Source organism: Podarcis muralis, chromosome 12 (genome assembly GCF_964188315.1).
Source record: "Podarcis muralis chromosome 12, rPodMur119.hap1.1, whole genome shotgun sequence".
Classification (NCBI taxonomy): Eukaryota; Metazoa; Chordata; class Lepidosauria; order Squamata; family Lacertidae; genus Podarcis; species Podarcis muralis.
The window spans coordinates 43,902,515-43,915,647 of record NC_135666.1 but is presented as its reverse complement, the minus strand read 5'-3'; the positions used below and the strand labels follow the sequence as shown (position 1 = coordinate 43,915,647).

Sequence of the window (13,133 nt, the reverse complement as noted above, 5' to 3'; positions counted from 1 at the left end):
ATCATCCAAACCGGGGATCACCGTACAGTGGTACCTCAGGTTAAGAACTTAATTTGTTCTGGAGGTCCGTTCTTAACCTGAGGTACCACTTTAACTAATGGGGCCTCCCACTGCCGCCACGCGATTTCTGTTCTCATCCTGAAGCAAAGTTCTTAACCCAAGGTACTATTTCTGGGTTAGTGGAGCCTGTAACCTGAAGCGTCTGTAACCTGAAGCATCTGTAACCCAAGGTACCACTGTAATGGTCTTTCATCTCTAAACATGATCTCTAGCCAATATTTGTCTTATGGTTAAAAAGACCAGGAAGGAGCAAAACAAGACCTCCTGTTTTTAGCGAAGGACCTCCTCCATTTGGCTTACCATGATGTACAAAGCAGGTTCATGTGTGAGGCAGAAATACTACTGAGTCTTGCTATTGACAAATGCCATCAAGCCTCTGCTTGTTAAATCTTCTTCAGAAACCATTAGATTTTCTGCAGCTCATATTTAGGAACATTTGGCTCGCATGCTATTTTTCCTTGTACAATTGCACACTCGGTGATGGCCATTATGCCTTTGCAATAAGTGGTAACATCTGAGGAAGCCCCAATGTTCAATGAAATTAAAAGCAAAAACATTCCACCTCCCTAGGCACAACGCTCAAATTGACCCTACAAAACAACAAAGCAACGAAACAGAAACAGAAGCACAAGATCCCTAATGGATAATTGCACTCACAATGATATATCACTGAGTGAAAATGGGCAAAAGATTATGCCAAAGGGAACATTTGCAAACACACTTTTATGCTTACGCAGCTAATTCTCTAATCAAATTTTATACCTCACCAAACTCTAGTAAGCAACGTAAGAAAAATGAAGGTACTAGGGCTAAGATTCTTAGTGGATTATATTATCCAAATGCAAACCTGCAACAGCACAGAAATGCAACATATAAGGGTAGGTAGGTTAATACTACTACTACTATTACTTTTAATTAATTGTTTTATTATGAAGCATCTTGAAACAATGAGACATTATTTGTGTGAATGCAATTAACATGCATATTTATGGTATGTAAATAGTGCTAGGGAAGCCTGAACATCGTCAGGACCTTGGTGGGTGAGGAAGTTTAACTCTCTCACACAAACCCTGCCAGGGTCTTGACAAAAGTCTCTTCTCTGAAGCTACTGTTTGCATTTCAAGGGAATGTGCCATTGTTGTGAATGGAAACTTCCTCCGAAATTTAGGCGAGTGCTTTTTGTGGGGACCTCAGCATGGTGAGAAAATGTGTGAGGCTGCCCAGGCTTCTCCAAAGCTGCTATTTACAGAGGAAACACACGTGAGCGTAGATTGAACTAGTTCAGGTACGAGTTTTCTTTTATGCTGGCTAAACATTTGTTTTTCAGCAGACAAAGATGCTTTACTTAGCGAAGTTCTGTTAGGCTCCTTCCCTTCCCCAGGGCTACAACTGTTTTGCACAAAGATACGGCAACTTGGGCTTTCAGAGGATCTCCTGGGTGCTGTGGCTTTCCCAATCGCAAAGGCCATGTTAAAAACTAGGATGTGGGACATAGATTGCCAGGAACTAATCTCAGCTACGGAAAAAACATGTTCCCCTCTTTATTTTCGACTCTCTTGGGTGCAGGAATTTAACCTTAATTATTTACAATTTTTATTTAACCCAAAAGAAAGAAGGGCTTTTTCGCTGGCTAGGTTCAATTCTAATCCTTCTAACCTCCTTTGGGGTAGTTTGTGGGTATGGCAGAAGGAGATAGGATCTGCCCATGTGATGCCCACCTGGTGGAAACTCTAGCTCACATGGCCCTTAAATGTAAAATGTATGATGATCTCCGCCAACAATTTTTAGACCATCTATGTATTCCATAAAGAAGGCTGATCGCCGAAGAATTGATGCTTTTGAATTATGGTGCTCTTGAGAGTCCCATGGACTGCAAGAAGATCAAACCGAACCATTCTGAAGGAAATTAGACCTGAGTGCTCACTGGAAGGACAGATCGTGAAGCTGAGGCTCCAATACTTTGGCCACCTCATGAGAAGAGAAGACTCCCTGGAAAAGACCCTGATGTTGGGAAAGATGGGGGGCACAAGGAGAAGGGGACGGCAGAGGACGAGATGGTTGGACAGTGAGTTTGACCAAACTGTGGGAGGCAGTGGAAGACAGGAGTGCCTGGCGTGCTCTGGTATACTTCTTGCCCTTTTCTTATCCCTCTGTCTGGCGGCCAGAACCACTTCTTTTGCCTACACCTACTTATTAAAGGGTACGCGGGTGGCGCTGTGGGTTAAACCACAGAGCCTAGGACTTGCTGATCAGAAGGTCGGCGGTTCGAATCCCCGCGACAGGGTGAGCTCCCGTTGCTCGGTCCCAGCTCCTGCCCACCTAGCAGTTTGAAAGCACGTCAAAGTCCAAGTAGATAAATAGGTACCGCTCCGGTGGGAAGGTAAATGGCATTTCCGTGCACTGTTCTGGTTCGCCAGAAGCGGCTTAGTCATGCTGGCCACATGACCCGGAAGCTGTACTCCGGCTCCCTTGGCCAATAAAGCGAGATGAGCGCCGCAACCCCAGAGTCGGCCACGACTGGACCTAATGGTCAGGGGTCCCTTTACCTTTTTACTTATTAATGTGTGAAGCACCTGCCTTTTCTTCGTGGAGGCAGAGTCCAGATTGAACTCCAGCCGTGATTCAATTTCACCACTGGTTCCATGCTACCTTACTAGTTCCTAACTTTCACTATTTTCTATGGCATGTACATTCATTTCATTTGCATGAAAACTTGAAAGAGTTCACAATTAAATGGATGAACAATTGGGGTAATTTGTGATTTTTAAGGTGTATTCAATTAATCAACCTGATTGAAATTTGACTTAAAATTAATTAGACCTCGATTGCAATTGATTTCCAGTTCAAGATCACATGAATTGATTCCTGAATTGATTCCTATGAATGTTTTTGTCACGCCCCTCTCCCTGCGACCTGACAATAAATTTGACCGTTTCAACCCCACTTCTGAGTGTAATTGAAGCTCTTTTTGCCTCCTAAGCAGAGAGACTAAGGCAGAGGGGCAGCACCAAGAGAACTATCTTGAGGATATTTCTTAAAAACACATCCTGTGTTTTATGTGAGCTCCAGTTCCTATAAAAAAAAACCATTTATTTTTCATTTCAAAACTGCATTTTTTCTTCACACTAACTGTTTTGACTGGGCTAGCCAGTCAAGAGGAATAATTTGTGGGTTCTTTAATAAGAGGTTTATAACTAATACCTGACAGTCTGGAGAAAACAGTAGTATAAAATTCTATCACTTTTATAAGTTTTTTAAAAAGAAGCTTTGCGGGTGAACTGAATGGGAAACAGGAGTTAGGAAGCAACTTTGCTTGTCCATCAAGTGGCAGATATTTTCAGCTACGCTAAGAGAAAAAATTCACAACCCCTATGTTGCTTTAGTTTAGAAAGATTTACGACCTTTAAAAGTAGGAAGGACAGACAGTACAAGATTACAGTAATTAAGGCAAGAGATACTAATGATTGCAGAAGTGTCTTGGCAGTGAAAATAGGAGCCATTTTGGCAGAACTGAATACTAAGGGTTCATCCTGGAGTCATAGCCAGAGTATGTCGAGAACTTGGTCAGTTTTGGAAAAGATGAACAGAGAGATAAAACTAAGTGGAGAAACTGGAAGTTTCTGCGAAGCTAAGACATGGATGAAATACAAAGAAGTAGATCAAACAAGGACAAAATAAAAATTAAAAATAATAAAATCAAGACAAAGGAGTCCAAAGCAGTGCTGGATAAGCGCAGAAGTGAGACAATCTTTTCGGGAAAGGCTAATCATTCAGAACCATTCCTAATGTTCAGAGTGTAGTAATCTCAACCCCCTGCGGCTGAGGTGCTGGTACTTTTTTCCATTGCTGAAGAACAAGGAGAATTAGAGGTGACACAGAAAGACGTGCTGAAGTTAATTTAGAGGTCCCTCCTCAGGTGAAACGGGATGCGGGTGGCGCTGTGGGTTAAACCACAGAGCCTAGGACTCGTCGATCAGAAGGTTGGCAGTTTGAATCCCCGTGATGGGTTGAGCTCCCGTTGCTCGGCCCCTGCTCCTGCCAACCTAGCAGTTTGAAAGCACATCAAAGTGCAAGTAGATAAATAGATACCGCTCCGGCGGGAAGGTAAATGGCGTTTCCGTGCACTGCTCTGGTTCGCCAGAAGCGGCTTAGTCATGATGGCCACATGACCCGGAAGCTGAACACCGGCTCCCTCGGCCAATAAAGCGAGATGAGCGGCCTGAGTCGGCCACGACTGGACCTAATGGTCAGGGGTTCCTTTGCCTTTTACCTCAGGTGAAACAATTCATGGAACTTTGAAGTGTCAGGCATAGCCCTATTGGCTTTAGCCCAAACGTAGCAGAGTTTTCCTGCACAGCGAAGAAGCTAGTTGCGGCAGTAATGACTAGTCAGCTAGACTCAGAATAACTATTTACAGGATTTATTAAAAAGGAGAAAATAAAACAGCAGAGTTTCTGCATACAAGTAAAAGTAAAATAAACCCTCTCTTTTTCTCTCTCAAAACCATACACAGCACTTCTACTCCTAACAACACCTCACTTCAAACTGAGCTAGCAATCCCTTGATAACAGAGCAGAGTGCTGGTCGTTAACCAATCAGAGTGAGTAGTTTCTAGGTCAAGCAGACCTGGGCTTTCTGCCAAGAGTAAATTGACACCACCTTGAGTTAATTGTGAGAAGCCAGAATCTGCAAGTTTCCCACGAGAACCAATTAACAGAAACTGAAACTGAAACTGAACACCCCCTCACAGATTCTGCTGAACAATTAACACCAAATACACCTATGTAGAAGATCATTTTTCCAGCAAACCTAAACCCTTGCACATTCGCTTGTTCTTTACCTTTGCCAATGGTTTAGTTAACACATCTGCTACATTTTCTTCACTTGATACATAAGTACAGGTGATTATATTGTCTTGTACACAGCAACGTACATTTTGGTATTTTACAGAGATATGTTTGGAACGCGATTTGAAACCCTCTGTTTTACTTAAGGTTATACAAGCTTGATTATCAATGTAAACTTGTACTGGTTCTCCACAATTTACATTTAAATCTGCTAACAAATGCTTGAAATAAATCACCTCGTTGCACAATTCACTCAATGCGGCGTACTCTGATTCCGTTGATGACACACTTACAACGTCTTGCTTGCGTGACCGCCAGCTGATTAAAGCTCCACCGACCATTATGACTAGTCCTGTGACAGATTTTCTATCCGGCAAATTTCCCCAGTCACTATCACAGAAGCAACTCAACATTTCATCCTCTGAAGAATTTAATTGTAACATATAGCCAATTGTCTGTTTGAGATATCTCAGAACTTGTTTTACCCCTTTCCATGCATTTAGTGTGGGTTTTGAGACCAATCTACTTAATATGCCTACTGCATAGCTAATGTCAGGTCTGGACCACTGTGCTAGATACAATAAACTTCCAATTACAGAGTGATATACATCAGGATGTTCAAATTCAGGACTCTCATCTATATGAAGTGATTTTATGAAACCTGGATCCATAGGCACCACTGCCCCTTTGCAATCCTGCATCCTGTATGTAGTCAGTAGTTGTTTAACTTTGTTCTGCTGACTAATTAGGCAGCTGCCATCTTGGGCCCAGCACACTTCCAACCCTAGATATGTCCTAACCGGGCCTAAGTCTTTCACTTTGAACTTACTGGACAATTGCTTGGCAAACCTTTTAGTTTGTTTATCTGTTTTGCAAGCATACAAAACATCATCTACATAAATCAGACAAAACTCTTGATCACTGCCTGTACCACGTACATAAACACAATTGTCAGCTGTACTCTGCTTGAAACCAAATGACACTAAGGCCTCATGGAAACATTTGTTCCAAGATCTTGCAGCCTGTTTGAGACCATATAGAGCTTTGTTTAATTTTAACACTCTATTGGAACCTGTCTCATAACCAGGCGGTTCGGCTAGATACAGGTCTTCTGATATTGATGCATGTAAATATGCAGTCTGAATGTCAAAATGGTTTAACAGGAGTTTTCTCTTTGCTCCAAGCGTTAAAATCAGCCTTACACTGTCTCCCTTAGCAGTAGGGGGAAAAGTCTCGTCATAATCTTTTCCAAGCCTCTGAGAGTATCCTTGAGCCACTAAACGAGCTTTGTATTTGTACTCTCCTGTCACCAGAGGTTTAAGTTTGTACACCCACCTGCAGCCTACAATCTTTGCCCCCTCAGGCGCTGCTACTGGTGTAAAGACCTTGTGCTCATTCAGAGAGGACATCTCTTCCTCCATTGCCTGTTTCCAGCGCTCTGCCTCCTCTTTTGGTAACTTTAACACCTCCTGAAAACTCTTGGGTTCTGCAATTACACTAAACACATTTGCAGTATCTGGGGAAAAACGCACCGGAGGCACTCCTTTGTTTTGTCTTTTAGATCTTCTGGGAGAAAATTTTTCTTCTGACCCACTTTCCTCCTCAGAACTACGACCTCTCTTTTGTTGCTTAGCAACTGGTCTTTGGCTAACTCCACTTTCTTGAGAGCTCTTATCTGAACTTTCCTCCCCCTCAGACTCTGATTCTCTTTGTTTACCTTCAGAGTCATGAAGCTCCTGGGAAGGTTCAAACCAAACCTCAGTATTGGCATGTAGTCTCTCCCAGCCACTATGTTCACAAAAACTGGCATTCCTGGAGATCACAATGCCATTTGTCCCTTCAGCAAAGCGGAAACCTTTTCCCAGCTCCTGGTAACCCACAAACACTAACTGTTTGGTCTTAGGATCTCCCTTCTTCCTCATTTGTTTTGGAATTAATACCCAGGCTTTTGATCCAAACACATGCAAATGGTCAATTTTGGGGTTTTTCTGAAACAATTTAAAGTACGGGGTTGTACCTATTGTTTGATGAAAGAGCCTGTTTTGGAGATAACACGCGGTGAGCATGCTCTCCCCCCAATAAGACATGGGCAAATCAGCATCGTCAAGCATGGCAAACATCATATCTTGCAAAGATCTGTTTTTTTGCTCTGCAACGCCATTCTCCTCTGGGGGAAAAACGTTCGTTTTTCTATGCCCAATGCCACGCTTTTGTAACCAATCTTTAAAGGCATTTGACATAAATTCGCCACCTCTGTCCGTCTGAATCCTTTTGAGTTTAATGGACAGAAATCTTTCCACAGATGCCACCCAGCCTTTAAACTTAGTGAACACGTCACCCTTATTCTTCATGGGAAAAACCCAGGAATAACGTGTGGCGTCATCCACAATTGTTAGTGAAAAGCGCGATCCACCCCTGCTTACAGCAAATGGACCAATTACGTCCATGTGAACCAGCTGTAGCGGTGACTCACTAACTCTGTCACTTCTGGGGTAAGAGACTCTGTGGGTTTTAACCTTTTTACAAACGTTACAATCAAGGTACTTGTTACAACTCTTTAAATTACCCCCATCAGCCAATTCAGACATTTTTAGTACACTTTTCCAGCAAGCATGCCCCATTTTCCTATGCAATAAGTGCACACAGTTGTCATGTATAGCTTTGTTATTCACTGCAGGCTGAGATTTACTGACTACTGCTGCAACTTGAGAACCTGCTTTAAGCCAAAACAAGCCTCCCTCTGACTTAGCAGTGCCTAAAATCTCACCAGCCTTCTTAATGATGCAACTGTCTCCTTCAAAATGCACTTTAAACCCAGCTTTTAGCAAACAATCTACAGACATCAGATTGCTCCTTAATGACGGCACACAAAGTACATTTTGCAGGCATTCACGAAGACAAGGAACAAAAACTGCACCCCCCGAAATCACTTCGGAAGTACTTCCGTCTGCTAGAGCCACCTGGCTGCACTGTGCTGAGTTCTTGGAAACAAACAATTCATCTGAATTTACGATGTGGCGAGATGCTCCCGAATCGACCACCCAGACCGCTTGTTTCTCATCAACAATCTTGACCTCGCCGGTCACCAGCTGAGCCGACTGTTTTCGTTTGAAGAATTTCTTTTTACGCTGCTGCTGCTGCTGATCTCGTCTCTGCTCCTGCACCGGCAACTGAGACTTGACCAACTCCGGACATTGTCGTTTTAGATGCGCTGAAGACCCACATTGGAAACAACGCCTAACAGCAAACGCTGACTCCTCACCGGTACGCTGCTTTTGCTCCACCTCTGGCACGGCATGAGAACTCCTTTCAAACCGCCCACCTGTAGAAGCCTCTGCAGCCAACGACCTTTCTTGCCTCTTCTGCCATTCTTCAATCAAACGCCCAGTAACGTAACTGACTGATAAATCATGCTCCTGCATGCCTTCTAGAGAAAACTAAATTATCCCAGCTTTCCGGGAGAGAACTCAAAATAATAGCCACCTTCTCCTGCTGGTCTAACGCACAGTCTCTTTCCTGTAGCGCAGTAAACTTTAACTGTAAACTGTGTAGGTGTTCCTGCATTGTAACCCCAGGCTGTAACATTGCCTTGTACAATGCCTTGCGAATGAACAGCTTGGAAACCGCTGTCTCACGCACATGGAGTTCTTTAAGTGCTTGCCACACACCTCTAGCTGTCTTGATTCCCCTCACATACGGCAACTGGGAATCTTCCAGCCCCAAGACAATTGTGGCCCTTGCTCTTTGGTCTTTATCGAGGTCTTCATCATCAGGCTTCGCAGGAAACTTACTCACCACTTGCCAGAGACGATCCCTCTGCAGCACTGCCTGCATGCGTTCCGACCACAGCAAGTAATTGGAGTCATTCAGACGCTCAAAAGCCATCTGACCTGGTTGTGAGGCCATCTTGAGAGCGATGTCCCTGGAACCCGGAACCAGCTACTCACGACCACCGAGAGAGAGAACAGGAACCACAGCACCCAGCACTCACACGCTGCAGCTGTTGTCCTTGTGTCCACTGCGTCACCAGCTCACCACGGTCAGGAACCAGCCAGGAACAACCACCTCTGGAACTACTGGAACCAACGCCGTTGATGCTGACACCACCGCAACTCAGGCTGGCAGCACAATGCCCATAACCTCATGGAACTTTGAAGTGTCAGGCATAGCCCTATTGGCTTTAGCCCAAACGTAGCAGAGTTTTCCTGCACAGCGAAGAAGCTAGTTGCGGCAGTAATGACTAGTCAGCTAGACTCAGAATAACTATTTACAGGATTTATTAAAAAGGAGAAAATAAAACAGCAGAGTTTCTGCATACAAGTAAAAGTAAAATAAACCCTCTCTTTTTCTCTCTCAAAACCATACACAGCACTTCTACTCCTAACAACACCTCACTTCAAACTGAGCTAGCAATCCCTTGATAACAGAGCAGAGTGCTGGTCGTTAACCAATCAGAGTGAGTAGTTTCTAGGTCAAGCAGACCTGGGCTTTCTGCCAAGAGTAAATTGACACCACCTTGAGTTAATTGTGAGAAGCCAGAATCTGCAAGTTTCCCACGAGAACCAATTAACAGAAACTGAAACTGAAACTGAACAACAATGAAGATATTTCAAGGGAAACAAAAAGAATAGGCAAATTTCTCAGGAGAGGCCACCTGAGAGACCTGGTGTCAACATGAATGCAGTTGCTCATTAGGGTATAGTCATACAAATCTCACCAGCATTAGCTGGTCCAGTCTGGGAAATAATATCACATAGTGGCCAATGTTGATAAAATCTGGGACTAAAGGTGGTAGTAACTGTCGTCTAAAGCAAAACACAAGGCAATTTTCAAGGTTTGTTGGGGAAACATAAGAGATATTTGAGAAGCACTGGGAAAAGCAAAAGAAATTTGGAAAAGTCTAAAAAATAATTGACATAAGTTTTCTACCTCTCCCTAAGGAGACTAGAACTTCCTTTGTTGGGCTGCATCAGAAACCAGTTTGAATGGCAGGTTTTTATTTGTTTTTAACATAAAGGATTTCTGGAAGGTCCTTTGCCTGGGACTTTGGAGAGCAACCTTCCAGCTCAAGAAGACAACACTTGGCTAGATGAATGGTTTTCATTATATATATATATTATGAAAGTATTGTAGGTTCTGATGTTCTAAATCCCACAGGCATCTGGTTGGCCATTGTGAGAAAAGGATGATGGACTAGATGGGCCACTGGGCTGATTCAGCAGGCTGTTTTTATGAATAACCAATGGAAATCTGCTTAAGATGGCTCCAGTATCGACAATTTGTCAATATCAAAAATTTGTGAATGAGAGCAAGCTCAGTTCTGCACTAGACCAGGCAACCTCATGGAGTATCCTTAAAATTTTAGCACCCATGTCCCTTACCTTTCATCAGTCAAGACAAGATCACAAAATCTAATACAAGAGAGAGAGAGAGAGAGAGAGAGAGAGAGAGAGAGAGAGATGGGAAAACTGATCCTTATATTCAGAATCATGTCTTGCAGTACCTTAAAGCCTAACAGCTTTATTATGGGGTAGACCATTCCTGTGGATTAGGCCGCACTTATCACATATATTGCCACAATAATGTTCCTCTGGTATTATAGTAACACAATAGCAGTAAGAAAAAGAGAGCATTAAATGGTTGGCTTGTATTTTGAGAGCAACACATTTACCATAAACCAATAATTAACTCAAAGAGTGGCAAAAGATTTTTATTAAAAATGGGGGAAATGAGACGGTAGCGAGGAAAATTAAAGGCTTTATTGTCATTTGGATATTTGTTTAATGTGGTGCTTTTGACACATTTACCTTCCAGGCTTCTTTATAACAAGCCATCATATAACCTCTTTAGTCTTCTTGAAACAAAACCAGTCCGCCCCCCCATTAAAATAAATAAATACACAACAACATCGTTTGCTGTTAACGTCTATTAGCAAGCATTTAGTACTGGTAATTTGCATTAATGTAAAAAAAAAAAAGACATCTTCTTAGCATTCATTTCAAAACTGTCCTCGGTGCAGTGATTCATGGAGGAAATTAATAGCTATCATTTTACCAGCAACAGTTCAGCAGTAGTCTGCTCAAGAAATGTTTTTCTTGGTTTGAATGCAAATATCACATGATGTAGGGTTTCCATCACTATCTGGTTGCTTCCTGGAATAAGTGGTTCCCCCAAAGGAGGCGCTATGGGTTAAACCACAGAGTCTAGGACTTGCCGATCAGAAGGTCAGCGGTTCAAATCCCTGCGACGGGATGAGCTCCTGTTGCTCGGTCCCTGCTCCTGCCAACCTAGCAGTTCGAAAGCACGTCAAAGTGCAAGTAGATCAGTGTTTCCCAACCGGTGTTGCCGCGAGACGTTGCCTGGTGTGCCGCGAGATGTTGCCTGGAGGGAGGCGGGCGAGTCGGGCGGCGAGAGGCGGGGCGGCGGGGAGAGGCCGCCCAGCGCGGGGCTCTCGCCGTCTGCCTGCCTGGCTGCCTGCGTGGCGCTGACGTCACGGGGCTGTAACGTGCCCCACATAGGCACACGCGGGGCGGCGAGCGAGCTCCCTCCCACATCCCATCGCCGCTCGCTTCGGCCGGCCTACTGGGCTGTCGCAGGCGGAAGGCCTGCGCATGCGCGAGGTTTTCGCGCCTTCGGGATTCCCTTCACGCCTTCCTCCTCCCGGGTCCTTGAGAGCGCGGGAAGCGGCAGCGCGAGACCGGCGTTGAGCCTGGTAGGTATTGCGCTTGCCAAGGCAGTCATTTGGGAAATGAAAACTTGCAAAGCAAGCAACCAGTTCAATCTGAAGTACGTGTATGCTTAATATCCTGTATCTGAAACCTGTTCTGCCCCCTCCCCCACACTTGGTGCCATTTTCATCTACACATGCAGCAGAGTAAGTTGACCCAGAATAGTACCAATTCAGATGGCAGATGGGAGAATGACAGTGCTGAATGCTTTCCCATGTAGAACAGTCCCTGCAAATAAAAACCTAGCATATTTGGAAGAGGGATGCTAGCCTAACCATTACCTTCTATGCTGTTACTATTTTTTTATTTTTTTTAACATAAGTAAAAAGTGACCTTTCCCCATCTGGCATGGTGGTGTGCCTCGAGATTTTTTTCATGAAACAAGTGTGCCTTTGCCCAAAAAAGGTTGGGAAACACTGAAGTAGATAAATAGGTACCGCTCTGGCGGGAAGGTAAACGGCGTTTCCGTGCGCTGCTCTGATTCACCAGAAGCGGCTTAGTCATGCTGGCCACATGACCTGGAAGATGTACGCCGGCTCCTTCGGCCAATAAAGCGAGATGAGCACTGCAACCCCAGAGTTGGTCACGAATGGACCTAATGGTCAGGGGTCCCTTTACCTTTTTAAAAGCAAATCAGGGGGGAAAGTCTGCGTCCATGTTTAGGTTCTAGGTGTGTGTGTGTGAATATGTGTGCATGTGTGCAAACTAGGGATGGAGGGAAATGTCATTCCTAAAGGAATTGACCTAATTTTCACTTCCCAGACTAATACGCAGAATTACCCTTCAGATTTTGCACTTCTCTAAATTTTCTGATACAGTTATCTACAACAGCATACATTGAGAGACTGCATAAACACCATACATTTAAAGCGCATACCTTCCCTCCAAATAATCCTGGGAACTGTAGTTTGTTAAGGGTGCTGGGAATTGTAGCTCTGTGAGAAGGAAATTCCATTTCCCTTAATTATTTGGGGGAAAGCCATGTGCTTTCAATGCATGTAGCCTAAGATAAAATATTTATTTTACATATAAAATCTTTATACAGTGTGTATGTTTGTGTGTGTGTGTGTGTGTGTGTGTGTGTGTGTGTGTGTGTAATATTTATCTTTTTAAAAAACAAAAAATAATAGAGAACAGACAAGAATGGATTTATGAATATATACAGGTGCATTGGACATGGTCCAGACATGGACTGAGCTGTCCATCCGTATGCTCACACAGGAGATAAATCTCCATCCATTTCACATAATTATTTTTTACAAATCAGAAATCATACTAATCAGAACTCTAGGAGAAATAATTCCAGATTCCCACCCCCATGACTCATACTCTTACAGATTTTCCCCCCAATCAGGATTAACACAATGGAAGAAGACAGTGGTACCTTGGTTCCCAAACTTAATCCAATCCGGAAATCTGTTCCAAAACCAAAGCATTCCAAAACCAAGGCATGCTTTCCCATAGAAAGTAACACAAAATGGATTAATCCGTTCCAGAC

The 13,133-nt window shown here is 43.7% G+C and overlaps 1 protein-coding gene across 5 annotated transcripts in view; it reads right to left on the bottom strand.

Annotated features, from left to right (window-relative positions):
- Positions 1 to 13,133, bottom strand: part of RBMS3 (RNA binding motif single stranded interacting protein 3) — a 749,106-nt gene that overhangs the window by 349,492 nt on the left and 386,481 nt on the right. The window lies entirely within an intron of this gene.